General features: G+C 43.2%; 2 long non-coding RNA genes across 5 annotated transcripts in view; both read right to left on the reverse strand.

Moving 5' to 3' along the window:
• LOC110130084 (uncharacterized) overlaps positions 1-20,564 on the reverse strand; it is a 230,881-nt gene that overhangs the window by 126,214 nt on the left and 84,103 nt on the right. The window lies entirely within an intron of this gene.
• LOC139038436 (uncharacterized) lies at positions 13,306-19,112 on the reverse strand. Its single transcript, XR_011491403.1, has 3 exons — positions 18,579-19,112; positions 17,746-18,001; positions 13,306-16,509 (listed from the first exon to the last, which is right to left on the reverse strand). It is a non-coding gene; the product is annotated as an uncharacterized lncRNA (long non-coding RNA).

Genomic DNA, 20,564 nt, shown 5'->3' on the forward strand with positions numbered 1-20,564 from the left:
CAAGGGCATATTTCACATCATCTCCAAATTTATAATTATGCTCACTATACTCCAATGGAAATCTCTCCCCAGATTTTACTCTCTAATGGCCGTGTAATAAAAGGCAATATATATTCTTATGCTAAGCCATAACTAGGGCACACTCAGCAGCACTGTCTTTCTGAGGAAATCTCGGGTCTTTGGGGATGCATATTCGTTCACACAATAAGGAGACACAAATCAACATGGTGGCCAAGCAGGCATGGGTGAATGATGGCTTCGGCTGTTAATGAAACCAAACCATGAAAGGCATTAGAGAGATTGATTGGTGTTAAGTTAGCTGCCATGTTAGCTGGGGTACCCCAGGCTGTAATGAAACTGCCAGGGCTTATTTATGGAGATACAGGCTTTAGGATGTAACTTATGTCCAGCAGGCTGGTGTTTCAGACACACACACTTGAACCTCCACAGTGAACAGAGCAATAGACACCCATTTCCACGTGGCTCCTTGGAATGTATGAGAATGGCATTCTTTCCTAAACCTTGCACCAGGCTCAAAAAGGACAGGTTGCCAACCAGAAGGGAAATGGGCCAGGGTTAGATATCGTTTGAAAATATTGACTTGAGGTAGGACAAGACAAGATGTCAAAACAATTCCTGCTGAAAGGAAACCAAACACACGTATCCACACGCAAACACAATGCCATTGTCTAAGCCAGTGGATAAGACACGGGCCTATTTTCAGTGTTTGGGAATCCTCTTCTACCCATGGCTCCTTTCATGAGAGCCAGGAAGATGGGAGGAAGAAGGAAAACCAATATTAATTCTGGTCATTCAGGCATGTGCTCAGGCTCTGGGGACACAGAGCCGGGGACAAGGGTGGAGGGTGGATCTGGGTGGAGGAGCAGGATAACCAGCGTGTTGCCACCATCTTCAACCCAAGTCTCTGCTCTGTAGTGTTTGACCTTATGGGAATATGGGAAAAAAGATGGGAGAAAGTTGACAAATAGAACTTTTCAAGAGTCACTAAGAATACACAAATTGCAGCAGGGCCAAGAGGCTGGAAATGTCACCCAATCAGAGAGGATCTTTAATTTCCTGCCTGATTGGCTCCAACAGAGGGAAAAGGGGAAATGGGGCATGAACTTTGTGCCACAGGCATGAGTCCTCAAAAGCCATCTGTCTCTTAACCTGTTACCTTCAATTCTAAAGAGATATCTATAAAATGATCTCTTACTTTCTGGTGGCTCTGGCAGTCTTTGGTGTTCTTTGACCTGTAGCCATATTACTTCAATCTCTGCCTTCATCAGCACAAGGTATTCTATTCTCCCCTCCATGTATGCTTCTGTGTCTTTTTCCTCTTCTTATAAGGACACCAGTCACTAGATTAGGGCCCACCCTAGCCCAGTATGAGATCATCATTACTACTTACCTCTGCCAAGATCCTACTTAAAATAACGGCTATATTCTACAGTTCCAGGTGGCCATGATGCTTGGAGGGGATACTGTTAAACCCAGTATATCTCCCAAAAGAACCTGGGAATATTACCTTCTACACCAAAGGAATGGATCATATGTTAGATGGTGAAAGATGTAATTAAATTGGAAGAGAGAGGTGGGCTTCCCTGGTGGCTCAGTGGTAAAGAATCCGCCTGTCCATGCAGGAGACGTGGGTTCCATCCCTGCAGGGAAGAGCCCCATGCAGTGGAGCAACTAAGCCCACGCACCACGACAATGGAACCTGTGCTCTAGAGTCTGGAGCCGCAACTGCTGATGGCTGCACACCCTGGAGCCTTTTTCTCACAACTATGGCGTTCCACAACTACGGAGGCTCTGCTGTAGGGCCCAGGAGCTGCGGCTACGGACGCCCGCACGCCCTAGAACCTTTGCTCCGCAACAAGAGAAGCCATTTCAAGGAGGAGCCTCTGCTATTGCACCGCAAGTTCTGTAGCCCCTGCTCACCGCAACTAGAGAAAAGCCCACGCAGCAAGGAGACCCAGCACAGCCAAAAATAAATGAAATCATTTTCAAAAAGGGAGAGAAGCAAAGAGACACACTCAGTCGTGGAGGAGAAGCCGACCTGATGATGGAGCAGAGGGACGTACAGCCACAGGCTAGAGAAAGCCAGCGCTCAAGGAGGAGGGGGCTCGCCCCTAAGGCCTCTGTAAGGGGCACGGCCCTGTCAATCACAGGCTTTAAACTTCCGGCCTTCAGAGCTCTGAAAGAAGAAATTTCTGTTGTTTTACGTCTGGGGCAGTTTGTTTTACAGCCTCAAGAAACTATTATAAGGGACTGCCTAAAAACCCATTAATTTGACTACTCTAGTGTCAGTTTATCCTTATTGGAGTGAAAACACCCTTCTTGGTGCAATAAATAATATCAAACAACTGTCTCTTCAATATTTACTTAGAAATCACCACCTAGCTTTGGCCACAGATCCTGAACTATTCTGCCACCTCTTTGCCCAACCCAAGAAAACCCTTGCATTGAATGACTCACATTAAAACAGACCCTAGTAGCCTCACACATTTGTTTCTTTGCCTTCTCTCCTCCAATAAATCTACTAAGACTCTATCAATATAATGATCTCCCTTACTGAGATATTTTCAAGAAGCCAGTTTTCAATGCTAGAGACTGCGGTTCTTGAGCTAGCTAACCATTCTGACTAATAAGTCAGCTAATAGTGTGGGGTATAGCCTGTGTAGTTGACAAGGGGAAAAGAGACTGAGAGCTCTTGCCGAGAGACTGTGTCTCTGTAGATACTGGGAGCTTTTACCTTAGTCTCAGAACATTGATCTTCAAAGTTGCAACAGTACATCTTCACTGGTACTTCACTGGTAAAATTTTTTAATTACAAATATTTAATATATATTTGTTTATTTTTGATAAGGTATTTGTAAGTTCTATTTCATATACATTAAAAAGCATAGACAAACATACAAAATGCAATGGTTTGAAATAGAAACGAAATGAAAACTGCTTTAAAATAATTTGATTAATAATAATAATTAATTATTATTAATAATTTCCTTATTAATACCACCAAAATTGGCAGTCATATATATCATGAAAAATAATACGACAAATATTCCTGTGAGAGTACTGCAATTAGGAAAATTATGAAAGTCTTTAAAATGCACAAAAGATTACTAGGTATCCTTTCAGTGGAATGCTGAGCATTGTCTAGGAAACCCTTCAAGGTTATCTGATTCTATAGAGCTTTGTATCTTTAATTTTCTTGCTGGGATGTGCTTAGCTACACAGTTGTGTCTGACTCTTTGCGACCCCAAGGACTGTAGCCCACCAGGCTTCTCTGTCCATGGGGATTCTCCAGGGAAGAATACTGGGTTGCCATGCCTACCTCCAGGGGATCTTCCCAACCCAGGAATCAAACCCAGGTCTCCTGCATTACAGGCGGATTCTTTACCTTCTGAGCCACCAGGGTTGGAGGAGGCTATTTTACAACTCCATTAATTGTAAGGATATGATGATAATGCAAATTTTTACCCATAGAAATGCAAATGAATTGCTTCCAGCAGAGGTGCAGCTGACTTCTGCCCCATAGAAAACTACAGTTTGCTGCCTTGCTGTTGTTCACTCCTAAGTCACGTCTGACTCTTCGACCCCATGGACTGTAGGCCACCAGGTTCCTCTGTCCCTGGGATTTCCCAGGCACTGGAGTGGGTTGCCATTTTCTTCTACAGAAGATCTTCCCAACCCAGGGGTTGAACCTGAGTCTCCTACGTTCGCAGGCAGATTCTTTACCGTTGAGCCACCAGCGAAACCCTATAGTTTGCTGCTTTACAGGATATTAACGAGTTTTGTAAGCATTAGCAAATTCATTTTAGCATTCTTGATTGACTGTAAATATGTTTGCTCTTCAGATTTTCCTTTGAATTGTATTAATCATCTTATGGATTCTTGTTTTAATTAATAAACTGATAAAATCTTTAAGACATGTTCATTTTGTATGATTTTATATTTTTTGAAAATTACCCTTTAATGAATGAAAACAAATGTGTCCTTTAAAAAATCTTGCTTCAATCCTTTATGATACAGTCATTTAAATGTCTGGTTCTAGGTTCAGTTAATTTTGATGCTTGGTTTTAATAGATGCTATGGGACTTCCCTGGTGGCTCAGATGGTAAAGAATCTGCCTCCAGTGCAGGAGATCTGGGTTTGATTCCTGGGTTGGGAAGATACCCTGGAAAAGGGAATGGCTACAGACCCGAGTATTCTTGCCTGGAGAATTCCATGAACAGAGGAGCCTGGCGGGTTACAGTCCATGGGGTCACAAAGAGTAGGAGATGACTGAAGGACTAACACATAGCCCCACCTCAGAGTGATCAGAAAAATCATGGGATGGCCTTGGATTTCATTCAGGGCTAGGAGAAATGAGCCCCAGAGAGCAGAAGTGAAAGCGGAAGGAAACAAAGTTCTCTTCTCTTGTACTCCAGGGAAATCTACTCTTTCATGGAAGCAACCTAGATGCCCATCATCAGACGAATGGATAAGGAAGCTATGGTACACATACACCATGGAATATTACTCAGCCATTAAAAAGAATTCATTTGAATCAGTTCTAATGAGATAGATGAAACTGGAGCCCATTATACAGAGTGAAGTAAGCCGGGAAGATAAAGACCAATACAGTATACTAACGCATATATATGGAATTTAGAAAGATGGTAACAATAACCCTATATGCAAAACAGAAAAAGAGACACAGATGTACAGAACAGACTTTGGGACTCTGTGGGAGAAGGTGAGGGTGGAATGTTTAGAGAGAACAACATTGAAACAAGTATACTATCAAGGATGAAACAGATCACCAGCCCAGGTTGGGTGCATGAGAAGGGTGCTCAGGGCTGGTGCACTGGGAAGACCCAGAGGCATGGGATGGGGAGGGAGGTGGGAGGGGGGATCAGGATGGGGAACACATGTAAATCCATGGCTGATTCATGTCAATGTATGGCAAAAACCACTACAATATTGTAAAGTAATTAGCCTCCAACTAATAAAAATAAATGGGAAAAAAAAAGTAATGACTGTAAGTTTAGAATATGAACAGAAAAGGTTCCAAAACGGTGGTACCCCCAAGCTGCAACATTTCATTGTGGGCAGGAATGGAGAGATGTGAGAAGCTGAGAAAGAACAGTGAGGAGAGGAGGAGGAACACCAGGAGCCGGTGGTCTCATGGAAGCAGCTGCCTTTTCCTTTTAAATGCTACACTATTTTTCCTGTATGCTCACACATCTCCCTACCCATAAATGCACTTAGTGTCATCCTGGAAAAGCTAGTAAGCTACTGACAGAAAACTTGTGAGCTGAACTGACAGAACAGTCCTGCAAATAGTTTCCACCCAGCTGTCTCAGCATTAAAGATGGTAGGACTCTGTCCATCAAAGAGGTCCTTGTATAGATACATGAATAATGAGATAATGGAACTGGGTTTACCTTGCCAATATAGAGCCATTGCTGATGAGGTGGTGGTGTGGTTCAGTCATGTCCGACTCTTTGCAACCCCATTGATTGCAGCAAGCCAGGCTTCTTTGTCCTTCACTATCTCCCAGAGTTTGCTCAATCTCATGTACACTGAGTCAGTGATGCCATCCAACCATTTCATCCTCTGTCATCCCCTTCTCCTCCTGACCTCCATCTTTTCCAGAATCAGGGTCTTTTCCAATGACTCAACTCTTCGCATCAGGTGGCCAAAGTACAGAGGCTTTAGCTTCAACATTAATCTTTCCAATGAATATTCAAGGTTGAATCCTTCAGGATTGACTGGTTTGATCTCCTTTCTGTCCAAGGGATTCTCAAGAATCTTCTCCACTACAACAGTTCAAAAGCACTCAGCCTTCTTGATGGTCCAGCTCTCACATTCACACATGACTACTGGGAAAAGCCAAGCCTTTTTTTTTTTTTATAGATATGTGAATAATGAGATCATGGAACTGGGTTCACAGTGCCAATACAGAGCCAGATATGTTAGCCACAGCTAATGAATGCTCTCTGCTTTTTATAACACTTTCAACCTATATAATGTGAGCAGTGAGCATAGCACATCATGCCCAGAGGACGGGAGAATAGGCATGTTCTCTCCTTTGAAAAGAAAGAAAGGAGGTGGAAAGGAAAGGAAAGAAAGAAAAAGGAGGTGGGATTTAAAAAGATGAGAGACTTGCTAACCATGACTAAAGCCAGGATGACACACCAGGACACCTGAATCTCATAGATTTTATAGAACATTTTTTCTCTTCCTGAGATGCCTTTTATTTGCCTGACCCTTTAAGTTTACAGAGTGTGGTCAGTGACTTTATTTAAAGGTTCTCCATCCCCCTCAGCCTGTCAACTCCTAGTTATCCCCCAAAATCTAGCCCATTGTCCACATATCTAGGATCTACTAAATCCCTTAGTAAACAATCCTAGACTATTTGAGAGTCCTTTAGCTCATTTAAAAAAAACAGAAATAATGCTATTTCTCATTACATAGCAATGTTGAGAAGATTAAGATACGGTGAGCGCTCAATGCATAGAGGGCTTCTGCAGTGACTCAGTGGTAAAGAATCTTCCTGCAATGCAGGAGATGTGGGTCAGATCCCTGGGTGGGGAAGAGCCCCTGGAGGAAATGGCTACCTACTCCAGTATGCTTGCCTGGGAAAACCCATGGACAGAGGAGCCTAGTGGGCTACAGTCCGTGGGGTCACAAAAAGTTGGATACAACTAAGAGACTGAACAACAGCAACACATAGAATGCCCTCCATGAGGGATCATAATTAATAGACACTATCCTAAAGAGTTCAGTGGACAGCGGGGTAGGGACAAGGCACTGTGAGGACTCTAATCTTGGAGATAAATTCTTGTTAGCGTCACAGACTTGCTGCCTTCCTGCCTGAATGGCATATCTTGGCCTGCCCAGGATCAGCAGGAACACACAATGCCTGTGCTCCATTATTGCAACATAAAAACAAGGCTCAGGTGACTTCTCGGGCAAAGCCATTCCAAACGCCTCTGCCCCTTACTTAATCACAGTGATAAATACCATATAAAGAGCTGAGGCTAAATGCCAAACACATAAACCAGCTGGATGGCAACAAAAACAGGAGCTATTAGGCCCTGTCACTGATGCCCAGGGGAGCTTACCTGTTCCTCTTTTTCAACAGGCACCGCAGTGGTAAGACTGTTTGATGTGTTTCATAAGTCAGTATAGCAACAGCAGGGAGATATATCTATATATAGACATAGATATTCGAAGTATTCTGCAGCCAAACATCTGAGTGCTTTTAATACCAGCTTATAACACAGAGACCAACAGGAGTTGGTATTCAGTAACAGAGCTAATAAGAGGTGGTGTCCCAGAAAATTCCACTTGTTTCCAGTGCTGAGCAAGTGCAAGGCATTTTTATGAGATTTACTCCAAGACCTCCTGAGCACCTGTGAAAAGTGGGTACTATAGTCCCATCCCAGACACTGAGGGAATGGAGACAAAGGTGGAGGAGCCAACAGTGGCAATGTGGGTAGCTTACATAATTTCTCTAAAGAGATGGCCAGCCTCTAACATTCTGTGCCCCCAGACCCATTTTTTAAGCCAGGTCTCTAAAGTAGGAAGTCAAGAGATACCTGGAGTAACAGGCAAGTTTAGCCTTAGAATACAGAATGAAGCAGAGCAAAGGCTAACAGAGTTTTCCCAAGAGAATGCATTGGCAATAGCAATAACTCTCTTCCAACAACACAAGAGATGACTCTACACGTGGACATCACCAGAAGGTCAATATCGAAATCAGATTGATTACAGTCGTTGCAGTTGAAGATGGAGAAACTCTACACAGTCAGCAGAAACAAGAGTGGGAGCTGACTGTGGCTCAGATCATCAACTCCTTGTTGCCAAACTCAGATTTAAATTGAAGAAAGTAGGGAAAACCACTAGACCATGCAAGCATGACCTAAATCAATCTCTTACGACTAAACAGTAGAAGTGACAGATGGATTCAAGTGATTAGATCTGATAGACCGAGTGCTTGAAGAACAATAGACAGAGGTTAGTGACACTATACTGGAGGCAGTGGTCAAAACCATCCCCAAGAAAAAGAAACCCAAAAAGGCAAAATGGCTGTTTCAGGGGGCCTCAAAAATAGCTGACAAAAGAAGAGAAGCTAAAGACAAAGGAGAAAAGGAAAGATATACTCATCTGAATGTAGAATTCCAAAGAATATCAAGGAGAGATAAGAAAGACTTCTTCAGTGAACAGTGCAAAGAAATAGAGGAAAACAATAGAATGGGAAAGACTAGAGATCTCTTCAAGAAAATTAGGGATACCAAAGGATCATTTCATGCAAAGATGGGCACAATAAAGGACAGAACTGGTATGGACCTAACAGAAGCAGAGAATATTAAGAAGAGGTGGCAAGAAACACAGAAGAACTATACAAAAAAGATCTTCATGACCCGGATAGCCATGATGGTGTGATCACTCACCAAGAGCCAGACATCCTGGAATGTGAAGTCAAGTGGGCCTTAGGAAGCATCACTACAAACAAAGCTCATGGAGGTGATGGAATTCCAGATGAGCTATTTCAAATCCTAAAAGACAATACTGTGAAAGTACTGCACTTAATATGCCAGCAAATTTGGAAACCTCAGCAGTGGCCACAGGACTGGAAAAGGTCAGTTTTCATTCCACTCCCAAAGAAAGGCAATGCCAAAGAATGCTCTAACTATGCACAATTGTTCTCATTTCACATGCTGGCAAAGTAATACTCAAAATTCTCCAAGCCAGGCTTCAACAGTATGTGAACCAAGAACTTTCAGATGTTCAAGCTGAATTTAGAAAACGCAGAAGAGCCAAAGATCAAATTGCCAACATCTGTTGAATCATCCAAAAAGCAAGAGAATCCCAGAAAAACATCTAGTTCTGCTTCATTGACTGTGCCAAAGCCTTTGACTGTGTGGATCACCACAAACTGTGGAAAATTCTTAAAGAGATGGGAATACCAGACCACCTGACCTGCCTCCTGAGAAATCTGTATGCAGGTCAAGAAGCAACAATTAGAACTGGACATGGAACAAAGAACTGGTTCCAAATTGAGAAAGGAGTACGTCAAGGCTGCATAGTTTCACCCTGCTTATTTACCTTATGTGCAGAGTACCTCATGTGAAATGCTGGGCGGGATGAAGCACAAGCTAGAATCAAGATTTCTGGGAGAAATATCAATAACCTCAGATATGCAGATGATACCACCCTTAGGGCAGAAAGTGAAGAGGAACTAAAGATCCTCTTGATGAAGGTGAATGAGGAGAGTGAAAATGAAAATGCTGTCTTAAAACTCAAAATTCAAAAAACTAAGATCATGATGTCTGGTTCCATCACTTCATGGCAAATAGATGGGGAAAACAATGGAAACAGTGATAGATTCTATTTTCTTAGGCTCCAAAATCACCTCAGATGGTGACTGCAACCACAAAATTAAAAGATATTTGCTCCATGGGAAAAAAGCTACGACAAACTTAGACAGCATATTAAAAAGCAGAGACATTACTTTGCCAACAAACTCTGTCTAGTCAAAACTATGGTTTTTCCAGTAGTCATGTATGGATGTACGAGTTGGACCATAAAGAAGGCTGAACCACTGAAGAATTGATGCTTTTGAACTGTGACGTTGGAGAAGACTCTTGAGAGTCCCTTGGACTGCAAGGTGGTCAAACCAGTCAATCCTAAAGGAAATTAATCCTGCATATTCATTAGAAAGACTGATGTGAAACTGAAGCTCCAGTATTTAACCACTGATATGAAGAGCCAACTCATTGGAAAAGACCATGATGCTGGGAAAGATTCAAGGCAGAAGGAGAAGAGGATGACAGAGGATGAGATGGTTGGATGGAATCTCTGATTCAATGGACATGAGTTTGAGCAAGCTCCGGGAAACGGTGAGGGATTGGGAAGCCGGGCATGCTGCAGTCCATAGGGTCACAAATAGATGGACATGACTGAGTGACTGAACAACAACTACAGAAGCAAGCCCTGAGCAGAGAAGCAATAGCATGTGGTTTATTTTAGAGGGGCAGAGATGCTGGCAGGGCGATGGCATGGCGACATGGAAGGAGGAAGGCAAAGAGGGATTTGGTACATATTCAGTGACCACAGTGAACAACCAGAATATCATTTCTCCAGAAATATATGGGAAGTTGCATACAATGCCTGCCCCAGAAATATTCCAGCCAAGGCCTGAGGAGGCTGGGCTGCTTACACCCAACACCCAGCAGTTATTGATTAGACCCTACATTGTCAGTTGTTTAGTCATGTCTGACTCTTTCTGACCCCATGGACTGCAGCCTGCCAGGCTCCCAGAATACTGGGGTGGGTTGCCATTTCCTTCTCCAGGGGATCTTTCTGAGTCAGGAATCAAACCCCGGTCTCCTGCATTGCAGGCAGACTCTTTACCATCTGAGACACCAGGAAAGCCCAGACCCTCCATTACCAGATATCATTTCCTGGTCAGGGGCTTCAATAGCTTAATGACAGATTCAAATGAACAATTATTTCAACTAATAATGTTTTAATTTTACTCAAATAATGCCATCTCGAGAACACAGATGTACAGGCACACATATACCTTTATAAAATACATGTTAAGGATCCATTTTATATTTATATATATTCACATAAACTTTGTTAACATATGGGTACACGTACGCATACATACACACACACACACACACACACACATATATATTATATCCATTTTATAGATATAAGGAAATTGAAGAGTAGTGAGGTAGTATGTGAAGAACAAGAACACAGTCTTTAGCACCCGATAGATAGAGATTTAAACCCTATCTTGGACTGAAACTAGCAGAGTGACCCTGGAGAAGTTATTTAACCTGTCTGTACCTACAATTTGAGGATTATAATGCTCCTTTCCTTGGGTTATGTAGGAGGACTAAATAAAGTAATGCTGTGATAATAGCAGCTACCATTTGGGGGAATCTACCCTATACCTGGCATTGTGCTAACACTTAGTGTATGTTACTGCATTTCACCGTCTCAGTCCTATGTGATTAGTTTAATATTACACTTCCATAAGGATCAAGTGAACTGAGCAAAGGTGTGTAAACTGTACAGAGCACATGGTGGGAAAGCAACAAAGACTGGCTGGTCTCATAAGTCCAGAGGCTGAGTAAGTAGCACTGCCCAGGAGGAGGAAGACAAAGAGGTGGGGGGCAGGGGTGCATGTGACACTCCTCTTTCCACACCCTGCAGGAGATCAACTGCAGGATCAACTGCTTGACAGACTGCACCTTTTAAACAAGGTTCTTGGGTTGTTTCTCCCACTCCCATAAATCAGGCTGTGTAACAGTACACTGTTTACTTCCTGAAAGAAAAAGATCTGACTCACCCATTTACTTACAGGGTGAGAGTAACACTGTGCATGTGTGTTCAGGCGTGTCCAGCTCGTTGCAACCCCAAGGACTGGAGCTCGCCAGGTCCCTCTGTCCATGCAATTTTCCAGGCAAAATACTGCAGTGGGTTACCATTCCCTACTCCAGGGGATCTTCCCAACTCAGGGATCAAAACTGTGTCTCTTGTGCCTTCTGCATTAGTAGGTGGGTTATTTACTACCGAGGCACCTGGAATTGATGCTTTTGACCTGTTTTGTTGAAGACTCTTGAGAGTCCCTTGGACTGCAAGGAGATCAAACCTGTCAATCCCAAAGGAAATCAGTCCTGAATATTCATTGGAAGGACTGATGCTGAAGCTGAAGCTTTAATGCTTTGGCCACCTGATGCAAAGAACTGACTCAGTGGAAAAGATCCTGATGCTGGAGAAGACTGAAGGCAGGAGAAGAAAGGGAAGACAGAGGATGAGATGGTAGGATGGCATCACTGACTCAGTGGGCATGAGTTTGGACAGGCTCCAGGAGCTGGTGATAGACAGGGAAGCCTGGCGTGCTGCAGTCCATGGAGTTGCAAAGAGTTGGACACAACTGAGCAACTGAACTGAACTAAGATACCTGGGAAGCCCCAAGAGTAAGTTCATCATGGTCTAAATATACATTTATAAGTAAAGGCAGAAAATCAATGAGCAGGGTAACAAGACATGACAGACCCTGTGCACTGTGCTGTGTAAGTGAGTAAGCACCACCATCGGACTTTTCCTGGCCCCTGAAATCCATGGTTATTTGCTAGGGCTACACCTCAAAATGAACTCCAACGGAAAAGCACGCAGAAGTGGAAAAGCCATACTAGCTTTGTTCCTGGCCCTTGAATCCGTGCAACACAATTCTGGCGTTTGCTGTCCCTCCACCTGGAACAGCTTTCCCCCAGGTAGCCATGTGACCCACTCCCTGACTACATCTATTTCTGTGATCAAATGTGGATCCTGAGACCCTTCCAGCACCTTATCTGAAACAATGTCCTCCCGACCGGCACACTTTCTCTCCCCAATCCTGCTATATTTGTCCTTCGTGGCATTTAGCACTACATGACACTTCAAATGTCACTGAATTCCTTTATTGTTGCTGTTAAGTCACTGTCCTAATCAACTCTTTTGTGCCCCACAGACTGTAGCCCACTGGGCTCCCCTCCTCCAGGGCATCTCCCCAACCCAGGGACAGAGCCTGTGTCTCTTACATCTCCTGCAATGGCAGGAGGGTTCTTCACCACTAGCACCACCTAGGAAGCTCGTCAAAGTTTGAATCCACTAATTTTAAACTGTTCATCCTATGGTGACCTCATGTTACACTAGGAGGACTGAGATGGTATCACAGTTCCCATTCAAAAGATAGGGAAGCTCTGGTTCAGAGAAGTTAAAGGGCTTGCCCAAGGTCACGCAGCCATTTAGTTGTTGGCGGTGGGGGCGGGGGGGGGGGGACAGGTTGCTGAGGTCAGAACACAAAAATTTGGATTTGAATCTAGCAAATGTTTTCATTAGGCACAAAACAGGAAACTGATTCCAAGCACATCACCACCACCTGCCACAACACCTTCATGATCACAGAAGACGGTCATCATCCACCAGTGGCACACCTTCCGCCGGACCAGGACTGGCATTCCAGTCAGCCTGCATCAAGCAATAGATGCTTAAAGAGATTAATCTGCCTACCTGCCTTCTATTCTATTGCCTCTTTTGTTCTCTTCTGGTCACCTGTCCACAAGATGGGAGACGACACATGGCTTAAGTTCTAGAAAGAGTCTTTAGGGATGACTTACTGAAAAGCTTTACCAGTTGCTTGGCACTATTTCACAATATGTACAAGTATATTACTGTCATTGTGACATATTGCACTGGAACAAATTGTGTATTTTATACACATACACACGCAGAGTCATAAAATAGGATTATAAATTATGTGTGAGAACAGGGGTATAGGCCTTAAAATATTTATTTCATTGCCATTACAGACACATCTCATATTTATACTTTATAGAAACTAGAAAGAATGAATCAAATCTTTGGTACTAGAGGATTACATGTTTCAGAAGGTCTTAAATCTTTTGTGCCTGCAGTATCAGATTGAGGAAACTGGTCTTGATAACGCATGTGTTTTATTTATTTGTTTTGCACAGGCCAATACCAGAGAACTGTCTTCCTTTTAAGAAGTATTTCCAAGGAATCTGATTTATACCCAAGCAATAATTGTGATGCATGATTATTTTGCAAATAGGTAGTCATGCTAGAATTTCTTTATACCTGATTTCTCAGTAACCACCTGGGGTTCTAATTAAAATTCGCTCTTGGTATATGTAATAGCATCTGATAATGTTATCCTTACCTCATTATGTAATAATTACATCTGTGGCTTTTGGTTTTGTTTTTAATTAGCTTCCACAATTTTCTTACAAATGACGTGGGGCAAGCAACACAGTTCACATTCTATGATATCAAAAAGCATAAAGGACATAAAAAGCATCCAGAGTTAATTAGGACACCATGAGTAAAATGTCAATGGCTTGAGATGGATAGACTGGGTTGTATTTTATGCATTCTGTTCTCTTATTCATCAGCTCCTATGACAGGGCTGTGCCCACGGCAGAGGAAACCTCATGGATATTTTCAAAGGCAGACACCTGCTTCAAGTGGTGCCACTGCGTGATCCTGACTTCATGGCCTTTAGTCCTGTTTCATTTACTTCACATCAGAGCCTTGCACCCCACTCGCTGTGGAACTCTGGAAAGCTGGAGGGGTTGGCACACGGCGATAGGCAGTATCAGAGAAAGAACCAGAGGAATAGGAAGTGGGGCTTAACCCAGGCCCCAGTGGCCCATCTGAGGGGGATTAAGGAGGATGGAGGGCTGCTGTCATGTCTAACCTCATCTCACCCCTTGGACTGGGTCTGTGCAAGAGAAAGATTTAAAGTCATTTGCTTCAGATTTAAAATGTCACATCACTTTATATGAAAAAGCTGGGGAGGCCAAATGACATCTGGGCTACAGTAATTTTATATTCAAAATAAAAATTCAGCAGGCATCTGTTGAGAACATGAGGCTCTGTGCCAGGGGATTGTTCTTGAGCTGAACATAATAATGCCTTAGTTGTAGATAATAACTATCTTGTTTCCTAACTAATTTGCTAATTCAGTTTTACCTCCTGGGCTTGAGACCTGTCACATCCCTGTTTAAGAACATTCAGTGGTTCTTTTCTACTATCTAGGAGATGAATTCTAAATGCCTAGACTGGCATCAACGACTTCTGGTTAAGTCCCCCAAATATACATCTTGCTGGGCTCTCTAATGTTCCTCTTAAAGAACATTCCATTCCAATATTTCTGGTGCCAAAGTCAAGCTTTATACATTTCTACTTCTGTGCCTTTCTCTCTCTCTCCTCTGCTCTCCACACCCTACCCATACAAACATAAAGCCTGAGCATTCACTTCATACTCTTATTTCTTCTATATAAGCCTGACAGATCCTGGTCTTTGCACTGCAAGCCCCATGTGTCACTATCTTGAGTGTACAAAGACTCTGTGACTTCATACATGAAAGACCTACTTAGGAGCAATGGAGACCTGAGTGCTAAATCGTGGTTTTCTGAGTCAGAAAACCATCACCCCACTCTCCAGGTCTATACCTGGCTGCCTGCCTTCATGTGTAAGAAATACATAGGCCCACATGCTGCAGTCTCACTCACCGTGATGACCCAGTTAGATGTTCCCAGACAGTTTACACAGCAAACAGTTCTGAGTGCTGGCCAAGTGAGGAACCTCAATGAGAGCTTTATATGAACCATCTCACGGGGACCCTCACAGCACCTTGTGAGGTTAGGGTTAGGTAGGTTGGGGTTATGTATATCCTCAAGAAGATAGGTAATTCAGGCTCAGTGAGGTTAAATGACTCGTCAGAGGTCACATAGCTAGAATGGAACCTGGCAGGGCACATGTATTATTTCACATCCCTAGCAATTACTGGTAAGGGACCCTCTCCCCTGGTCATTGAAGACCATTTCTAGAAGGGCACGGCTCTGGGAAAGTCTCCCAAAAGCTTGCATGGCTGCAGTTAGGCAGTGTCCTGCCAAAAGTTAGAGACTCAGAACAATTAGCAAGCTTGTGCATTCTCATTCCCAGCTTGGACTGTAGGGCTTAAAGTCAAATTTACTGGAAGAATGATGACCAACAGATTGTCTCCTTCAGAATAACACTCTTTTCCTTACAGTCTGTCTTCCCAAGGAAGGAAAGGCTTAGGGATGACTGCAAGCATGATGTCCTTGCAGCTTCACACATCTATCAGACTGAATGGCCATCTTCAACCTCATTTGCAGAGCTGTCTGTCACTTAGAAGAACAACAGTAACATTAAGTCATGTGATTATCACAAAGACATTGTGAGATAAGAGATAACAGTGGTGTTAACGATTTTCAGTGTTCCTAACCATAGGTAAGGAAACAGAAGCTTTGAATGACAGAAATTATCCATGAGCTTGTAGACAAAAAGAAAGGGTATAGACAGAGTTCTATTTCTTGATCAGATTAGCAGTTACATGATATTCATTTTGTTCTCATTCATTGAGCTGTGTATTCTGCTTTGTGCAATTTTACATATATAGTGCACTTGCAACAAAGAAAGGTTAAAGATGCATATAAAAGGACATAATTGAATCTCAAGACCATATATATTTCATAAACACATCTCAAAATATACATATTTCAGACACACACACACATTGTTCTTTGCCATCTTTGTCAGAGCTGTGTAGTATTCCATTTTATAGATTTACAGGAGTTTACTTCACAGTATCTTCCTAACTGAATTCGCTGCTAGTCTTTGGTGTTACTTTACGTACTACAAAACAATCTAAGTACACGTTCATATGTGCATATGTATGGACAAAATAAATTATTTAAAATATTCGTCCTTCAAAAGGACCCTGGGGTCTGGCCCCTCTCCTTCAGTCCAGGTCTTACAAACGGGGTGGAAAGCTCCTCCTCCCTTCTATAAAAATACTTTCTGTAGTGATAGCAGTCAGTGTTTTCTTTCCTCTTTTGATTCCAGGGAGGCCAGAATGCAAAGGCGTGCATCTACTCTTCCCCACTGTGTCTCGATTTCTGAAGAATAAATGAAGAAGGAATTCTTGTAGTTCAAAAAACAAAAATAAAATATTAGTCCTTGACCAAGCATTTGTATTAAATTTGATAGTTACTGTCAAACTTCCCTCCAAAAACCTGTATCCATTCTTGATAAAAATTCTTATTTCTTCACACTTCACCAATATGATGATAAGCAAACTGACAAACCAATCCAACCTTGACAAACTCCTCATTGGTGTTGTAATGTTCATTTCCTTAATTATACATGATGCTGAGCATTTTTCCATATGCTAATAAGCCAATTTTATTTCTTTTTTTATCAATCAGCTTATTCATGTTTCTTTTGACCAAATGATCTCTTACTGATTTGTAATAGCTCTTTATGCAGGAGACCTGGGTTTGATCCTTGGGTGGGAAGATCCCCTGGAGAAGGGAAAGGCTACCCACTCCAGTATTCTGGCCTGGAAAATTCCATGGACTGTATAGCCCATGGGTTGCAAAGAGTTGGACACGACTGAGCAACTTTCACTTTATCTGTTGAGAAAAACAGTCCTTTAAGTGGCATTCATTACACTTTTACTCCTGGACTGAAATGTTATATTTTTATGTAGCCAATTTTTTCAGTCTTTTCTCTTAGACCTTTTAGGTTTTATGACTTGTTTAGGAGGAAATTCTCCATTTCAAGATTGCTTAAGGACATATTTTCTCTACTGCTGCATTCTGAAGGGGATTTGCCTAATAAGATTTTCCTCTCTCTGGGCAATCGGATGCTGTCAACAGTATTTAGGTCTGGTCCTAACCAGCTGAATCTCATACCTAAAGGGTTCTTTAATGTGAGCTTCTACAAAGACGATCAAAAGATCTAAGTGAACAAGACTATTGCCACGATATAATATGGCAAATAGAAAGGGTTTACTGAACAAAGGACTAAATTCTTATATTGTACAACAGACTACAGATACTGTTTGGTGGGTTTCTGCTACCCAACCATCATTCCTCTTCATGAAGGAAATGAAAATAGTTAGCCAGACAGAGTCTAAGCTCTCATCTAACTCCTTTTCCTTTTGCCTTTTCTAAGTTATTTTTAAAATTGAGATATAATTGGCAAACAACACTGTGTAAGTTTAAGATACACAACAGGTTGATCTGATACATTTACTTATGCAATGTGATTATCACACTAATCATATTAGCTAACACCTCCCACACGTCACAAATGATCAATTCTTAAATTCTGTTAATTTAACGTCATACCTTGCCGGTGATCTCATCTGAAACGCTTCTTCATGTGTCGAGATCTTTATTACTTTTGTGGGGTTGGCAGGTTGAGTCTCCCTTTCTGCTGAGCAAAAGGGTCAAAGTTCACTCAACATACAGAGGCTTTACCTCAAGGAGGCCAAGGAAGCTTGCTTCCTTCAACAGAAGATGAAACATCTGTGTGGCTAGTAAGTGATTATCCCAAGACGTTTCCATTTCTGTCACTCCTTCACCGCCTTGCCCTCTGCTGTCTCTGGTTTGGGGAAGAGGAAAAACAGGCTCTAGCAGTCACAAGACCAACCACTGTCACTAGAGCCGATACACAAACTACTACCTCACTGCTTCTTACACTGCTTCCAGACGAGAAAGCAGAGGCCCGCAGAGCCATCTGCCCACCATGCAAGGCCAGAGAGACGTACAGGTAGGAACTAAGTCTAGGTCAAACTGCAGATTGACCTCTTAAGTATCACACAAGATATCCACGTGAGAAATTAAAAGGACATCAATGGAGAGGCAAAGAAAGAAAACCTTTGCCTAAAGAGATCCACAAAAAAGCAGACCTTTGGGAAGGGTCTCAATAATACCAGGTGCCCCCTCTCCCCGGGTTTAGCACAATAGTCCTTTACAGAGAATATCCTACACCCGCTCACTGGAACAAAGAGGGCGCCCAGGCAGGGGCTCCCCTTTCCCTTGCTGGCTTGTTCTCTGATAGCTGCAGATGGCGGCGTGGCTGGCTGACTTTTTGTCTAGACAGAAGCGACTCCCCACAGCTCGCGTAATCCCTCAGATGCTGCCAGGCCACCCCACCTCCTCTCTTCCCTCCTCCTCACTATTCAGTATGCTCCGGGCTGCTGCCATCCCGTGGAAAGGAACACATCAAAGCCAGATGGAGTCCTTCTTTCTGGGTGCCCGTGTCCTTTCTCCCTTCTCCTTTTCCTGGAACATTAATATTAATAGCTTGTTTCTTTGCAGCTGCTTTCTTCTCCAACCTCAAGGGACCGGAACCTTTTCTTGAACTTTGTGACAGACGAGGAGGCCTCGTTTGGAGGCGGGGAGAGACGCACAGGGGGAGCACGGGCGCGGGTGCTGTCTCTGGTGTGATCCCGGGCCACCCAGTGCAAGCACGTGATGTGGCTCCAGTGCCAGCCCAGTCCAGCCAAACATTCCATGTAATATGCGTCCTTTCGGAGGAGGGGGAGAAAGAGATCTGCAAACAACCTAGCCAAAGGCCAGTGAGATCATCCCTGATCAATAACCAGTGGTTCTGCCACCAGACTCTGCACTAGTATCTCATCTCATATAATCATCATAATTCTACCAGCTAAATATAGGTACCCCCTTTATTTATTTATTTTATTTTAAATTTTTTTTATTATTTTTTTTATTTTATTTTTTTTTCCATTTATTTTTATTAGTTGGAGGCTAATTACTTTACCAACATTGCAGTGGTTTTTGTCATACATTGAAACGAATTAGCCATGGATTTACATGTATTCCCCATCCCGGTCCCCCCTCCCACCTCCCTCTCCACCCAATCCCTCTGGGTCTTCCCAGTGCACCAGGCCCGAGCACTTGTCTCATGCATCCAACCTGGGCTGGTGATCTGTTTCACCCTAGATAATATACATGTTTCAATGCTGTTCTCTTGAAACATCCCACCCTCGCCTTCTCCCACAGAGTCCACAAGTCTGTTCTATGTATAGAACAGACTAGGTGCCCCCTTTAATAGACGGGGAAACTCAGGCTCAGAGGGAGGCAGCCACTTGCCTACACATCACACAGCTTGGGAAGTTGAAAGTTAAAACTCAAATCTCCTTCTAACTAATTTCCCATATATTAAACCTTTGTCATCAACTGTTTGCTATCCTGGAGCCTCTATTCAGGCTGAACTCTCAGAAAACAGAGACAAGAAGAAAGGCTGCTTTTGTGCCTGGTGGACCCCATAGCATCAGCACTTGAGAGCTGATGCAGTAGGACCAGACTTTGTGGGTCTGACTTCTCCCCTCTCACGCCCACTCCAGTCAAATCTGACATGGTCTCCGAGGTTCATGGAAGCTCTGGAATGGAGACTCGTGAAGCCAGAAGGCGTTGGCCAGATCTGTGCTCACCAGCCCTCAGAGAATGGTCGATTCCCCCACTGTGCTTTCCCATGGTGGCCTGGAGGGCAGCCGCACATCCAGAATAACAAGAGGAGATGTTCCAGGCTGACTGTGGTGAATCCCAAAACATCAGTGGCCACCTTGGCAAGGGGAAAGCTGACAGAGCTCCAAGTTCAAGCTCATGGACACAACAAGATACGAAACTGACAAAAGACACCACACCTCTGTAGTTTTAACTTTTAATGCATTTCCTGGACATTGAAAGTCTAAAATGGTCAAAATATCTGGAAATTTCATGATTTACAAGGCTTTGTGTGATATGGCTTTGGTGGGCTTTTACAGTCTCACTGTGAACAACTCTTTCTGACTCTCAGCTCTGATCAAGGCAGTCTCCTTTTGTTTCCTCAAATACATCAGATTCCTCCCTGACTGATGGCTTTCCAGGCTCAGGACTGCTCCCCCTGCCAAGTATTTGAGTGAGTGAGTCACTCAGTCGTGTTTGACTCTTTGCAACCCCATGGCCTATACAGTCCATGGAATTCTCCAGGCCAGAATACTGGAATGGGTTGCCGTTCCCCTTCTTCAGGGAATCTTCCCAACCCAGAGATCGAACCCAGGTCTCCTGCATTGCAGGTGATTCTTTACCAGCTGAGTCACAAGGGAAGCCCAAGAATACAGGACTCATCTCTACTTAGCTTTTGGGTTGGGAACAGCAAC

This window comes from Odocoileus virginianus, chromosome 15 (assembly GCF_023699985.2).
Source record: "Odocoileus virginianus isolate 20LAN1187 ecotype Illinois chromosome 15, Ovbor_1.2, whole genome shotgun sequence".
NCBI classification, from domain to species: Eukaryota; Metazoa; Chordata; class Mammalia; order Artiodactyla; family Cervidae; genus Odocoileus; species Odocoileus virginianus.